The sequence below is a fragment of the Bubalus bubalis genome, chromosome 21 (assembly GCF_019923935.1).
Source record: "Bubalus bubalis isolate 160015118507 breed Murrah chromosome 21, NDDB_SH_1, whole genome shotgun sequence".
NCBI lineage: Eukaryota > Metazoa > Chordata > Mammalia > Artiodactyla > Bovidae > Bubalus > Bubalus bubalis.
Window position 1 is genome coordinate 32,393,792 of NC_059177.1, and position 5,596 is coordinate 32,399,387.

The following is a 5,596-nucleotide window of genomic DNA, read 5'->3' on the forward strand; positions in this document are numbered from 1 at the left end:
AAGATATAACATTCAGTTTAGTTCAGTTCAGTCACTCAGTCGTCTCCAAGTCTTTGTGACCCTGACCTCATGGACTGCAGCACGCCAGGCCTCCCTGTCCATCACCAACTCCCAGAGTTTACCCAAACTCATGTCCATCTAGTCGGTGATGCCATCCAACCATCTCATCCTCTGTCATCCCCTTCTCCTCCCACCTTCGATCTTTCCCAGCATCAGGGTCTTTTCAAATGAGTCAGCTCTTCATATCAGATGGCCAAAGTATTGGAGTTTCAGTTTCAGCTTCAGTCCTTCCAATAAATATTCAGGACTAATTTCCTTTAGGATGGACTGGTTTGATCTCCTTGCAGTACAAGAGACTCTCAAGAGTCTTCTCCAACACCATAGTTCAAAAGCATCAATTCTTCTGCACTCAGCCTTCTTTATAGTCCAACTCTCACATCCATACATGACTACTGGAAAAACCATAGCCTTGATGCTTTCTGAATAGTGTTTACAATGTGAACGTGTTCCTGAGCTTTCACATTTTCTTGGCTCTGGAAAAATGGGAAGGTTTAAAGTTAGAGCAAAATTAGAGTCCTAGCTCCTTTGTTGCTGGTGGGTGATTTTGGAGAAATTACTTAATTTCCTCCAACCTCAGTTTCTTCATGTGTAAAGTGGGTGCAATAGGAACATCTGCCATGTAGGTGAAGATAAATAAAATAGTTGATGGGAAGTGTTTGAAGTATAATGATTGCTCACAGTTAGATATTACTGTTTACTTTTTTTTTTTTTAAGATGCCTGATATTTTGGCAATTTAAAACATATGTTTTATTTGGCTGGGTCAGGTGTTGGTTTTGGCAGGTAGTATCTTCGGTCTTCGTTGCAGCACAAGGAATCTTTACTTATGGCATGTGGAGTCGGTAGTTATGCCATGTGAAAGCTCTTTGGTTGTGGCATGTGAACTCTTTGGTTGCAGCATGTGGGATATAGTTCCCCGATCAGGACTGGAACCCAGGTCCCCTCCATTGGGAGTGTGGAGTCTTAGTCACTGGACCACCAAGGAGGTCCCTACTGTTACTGATATTAATCATAATATAGGACATGATTCATTTGTATGGTATTGACAGGGCTTTAACCTGAGTTGTTTTTGTATGCTGCAATAGTGAATGTTCACTGACCCTCCTCTATCTTGTTGCAGTTTTATTTCTATGATTGTATTCCAGTAGCCTGGAGAATCCCAGGGATGGTGGGATTCCCAGAGCCTGGTGGGCTGCCGTCTATGAGGTCACACAGAGTCAGACAGGACTGAAGTGACTTAGCAGCAGCAGCAGCAGACTTGATGGCAAAAAAAAGAAAAGGTTGAAAAATTTCACTGTGACGCCAACAGATAAAATTTGAGTCTTTTCCAAGTGAAACAGGTGAAAAGAATGCAGTCTTGCTATGCCTTCAAGGATCTTGCTATGCAGTAGAGACTTAAATACTGGACTGTGAGTATTAGATAGAGGTGTGCCAGTGCTTGGTGCTCAGTTACAGGAAGTCAGAGGGTGTGGAAGAATTCCTTGGGGCTCGAGAATTTCGAGAAGCAGCGCTGTGGCCAAGCTGAGTAAATGATCTCCGTTAAGACCAATGTAGGAGCCCCAGTAGGACCCCATTAGGAGCTGTGACCAAGAACTTTTACCGTCCAATTGCTCAGGACTGCATGACCATAAGCTGTCAAGTGTGTGTTAATAATAATATCATTACTCTTTGGTCATAGGCAATTGACATCCAGTAAATATTTGTTCAGCGTTTTTTAATTTATTTGTTTAAACTTTCAAAGAAGTTTAAAAATAAAGAAATGAAAAACGTTGGAAAGAGCTCTGTATATAGCATGATCCTTTTCTTCCTCTCTCCTAAAATAGTAACCATACTTCTCTCTCTGGTTCAACTGTGAGAGACTTTTTTTCCCACTACACATTTCTACCTTTATCATAAAATCATTTAAAATAAAAATGAACACATATGGAATCCTTACTTTATTTCTGGCTGTTTGAAATGCCCTACTTTAGTACAGCTCTTTGTCACTATATATTTAGGGGGATTGGATTCAACATAGAGGCCTTTCTGGGGCTTTTCTGTCCAAATCTCTGCTTCTAGATAGGGCCACCCAGAGTATTGTCTGTATATAAATCACAGTAGATAATCTAAATGTTTGTTATATATCCCATTTGAAATAAGGTAAATCTGATGTAGATTTTTCTTGCATGTCTCTGTTACTTTCATAATTGGCAAGGACAAGTGGCTATTTCTTATCAGTCACGCTGAGCCAGTGGGAGTGCCTGGTGTCATCTATCAGAATACCACCACAGTGAGTCAGGGTGTGAGTCCCAGGGCAGGAACAGGGCCAGATGACCTCTTCCTGGGCCAACTGGCTCAGAGGGTGAAGAATCTGCCTGCAATGCAGGAGACCTGGGTTTGATGCCTGGGTTGGGAAAATCCCCGGGAGAAGGGAAAGGCAACCCACTCCAGTATTCTTGCCTGGAGAATCCCATGGGCAGAGGAACCTGGCGGGCTACAGTCCATGGGGTCACAGAGAGTTGACTCGACTGAGTAACTAACACTTTCACTTTTTTCATTTTCCTGTGCCAGCAGCTTCCTGTTCCTGGGCCTCAGCTTTGTCCTCATGAAATGGTAGGTTTGAACTATGTGGTCTCCAAGGTGCCCCTTGGTTTTTATCATTTGAGAGGGTTGTGATGCTCACTGCCATTAATGGAAAGGTCTCCTAAAAGCATTGCTGGAGACCCTGCACACATGAGCCTGTTTTGAAAAAGAAGGGTTTAACTGTAGTAGTTTCCATCTGTAAAGGAGTTTGGGAAAAAAAAAAAAAAAGTTTTCGGTTGATGTTGAGACATGTGACGTGGAGAGATGCTGCGGGACTGCGGGCTGTGAACTCTGTCCCTCCATTGACTGTCTGGCACTGACTTTCAGCTCAATGAATGTTATTGAATTAAACTTGATTGGGGGATAATAAAGAACAAAAAGGAAATTAAATATTATTTATTAGCAGCTACATTAACTGAGTGCTAACCAGGCTTTATGCTTTCCATTTCAGCCATTCTCAAGCTTTATTTTGCACAGAATCATCCTGGGTTTAGTGAAGGTTGCAGGGAGGGCCTCAAAATTTGCATTCGTAACAAGTTCCCTAATGATGCTAATATGGCTGATCAGGGACTATATTTTGAAAACATGATAGATTTCATTTAATTTCAGTCTTACAAGGTGAACATTATCATCCTCAGTTTACAAATGAAGACACAGTAGTGCCCAAAGTCCAACAGTTAATAGGTGGAGAGTTAAGGATTTAAATAAACTGTCCTTTCTGACTCAAAATCTCATTCGTGTCCTGCCCCAAGAAAGGATATATGCATGTATGTATGTATGTATATATGTTTTGCTTGTCTGTTTTGAACATGGTTGTTTCTCTCTATCCAGCCATTCAGACACATAGGAACTCAGGTGCGTGCGTGTGCAGACACACACAGACACACACACACCCCTATGTATCTACCTATATATCTGCAGATCTATCTCTGACTCTGGAAAATAGTGCAAAATTCTGTCACTGTTTATCTTTAGGTGATGAGATGCTTTGCATAGCTGTGAAAAGAAGAGAAGCGAAAAGCAAAGGAGAAAAGGAAAGATATAAACATCTGAATGCAGAGTTCCAAAGAATAGCAAGAAGAGATAAGAAAGCCTTCTTCAGCGATCAATGCAAAGAAATAGAGGAAAACAACAGAATGGGAAAGACTAGAGATCTCTTCAAGAAAATCAGAGATACCAAAGGAACATTTCATGCAAAGATGGGCTCGATAAAGGACAGAAATGGTATGGACCTAACAGAAGCAGAAGATATTAAGAAGAGATGGCAAGAATACACAGAAGAACTGTACAAAAAAGATCTTCATGACCCAGATAATCACAATGGTGTGATCACTCACCTAGAGCCAGACATCCTGGAATGTGAAGTCAAGTGGGCCTTAGAAAGCATCACTATGAACAAAGCTAGTGGAGGTGATAGAATTCCAGTTGAGCTATTCCAAATCCTGAAAGACGATGCTGTGAAAGTGCTACACTCAATATGCCAGCAAATTTGGAAAACTCAGCAGTGGCCACAGGACTGGAAAAGGTCAGCTTTCATTCCAATCCCAAAGAAAGGCAATGCCAAAGAATGCTCAAACTACCGCACAATTGCACTCATCTCACACGCTAGTAAAGTAATGCTCAAAATTCTCCAAGCCAGGCTTCAGCAATATGTGAACCATGAACTTCCTGATGTTCAAGCTGGTTTTACAAAAGGCAGAGGAACCAGAGATCAAATTGCCAACATCCGCTGGATCATGGAAAAAGCAAGAGAGTTCCAGAAAAACATCTATTTCTGCTTTATTGACTATGCCAAAGCCTTTGACTGTGTGGATCTCAATAAACTGTGGAAAATTCTGAAAGAGATGGGAATACCAGACCACCTGACCTGCCTCTTGAGAAATTTGTATGCAGGTCAGGAAGCAACAGTTAGAACTGGACGTGGAACAACAGACTGGTTCCAAATAGGAAGAGGATTACATCAAGGCTATATATTGTCACCCTGTTTATTCAACTTATATGCAAAGTACATCATGAGAAACGCTGGACTGGAAGAAACACAAGCTGGAATCAAGATTGCTGGGAGTAATATCAATAACCTCAGATATGCAGATGACACCACCCTTATGGCAGAAAGTGAAGAGGAACTAAAGAGCCTCTTGATGAAAGTGAGAGGAGAGTGAAAAAGTTGGCTTAAAGCTCAACATTCAGAAAACGAAGATCATGGCATCCGGTCCCATCACTTCATGGAAAATAGATGGAGAAACAGAGGAAACAGTGTCAGACTTTATTTTTCTGAGCTCCAAAATCACTGCAGATGGTGACTGCAGCCATGAAATTAAAAGACGCTTACTCCTTGGAAGGAAAGTTATGACCAACCTAGATAGCATATTCAAAAGCAGAGACATTACTTTGCCAACAAAGGTCCGTCTAGTTAAGGCTATGGTTTTTCCAGTGGTCATGTATGGATGTGAGAGTTGGACTGTGAAGAAGGCTGAGCGTCGAAGAATTGATGCTTTTGAACTGTGGTGTTGGAGAAGACTCTTGAGAGTCCCTTGGAGTGCAAGGAGATCCAACCAGTCCATTCTGAAGGAGATCAGCCCTGGGATTTCTTTGGAAGGAATGATGCTAAAACTGAAACTCCAGTACTTTGGCCACCTCATGCGAAGAGTTGACTCATTGGAAAAGACTCTGATGCTGGGAGGGATTGGGGGCAAGAGGAGAAGGGGACGACAGAGGATGAGATGGCTGGATGGTATCACTGACTCGATGGACATGAGTCTGGGTGAACTCCGGGAGTTGGTGATGGACAGGGAGGCCTGGCGTGCTGCGATTCATGGGGTCGCAAAGAGTCGGACACGATTGAGCGACTGAACGGAGCTGAACCGAAGACTTCTCTAAGTGTATTTAATCATGATTTTTATTACAAAGAAGCCTTTAAACCCACGGGAGCCTCGCACAGCCAGCTCCAGCAGCCCCGCCTCCTTCCCGCAGTCC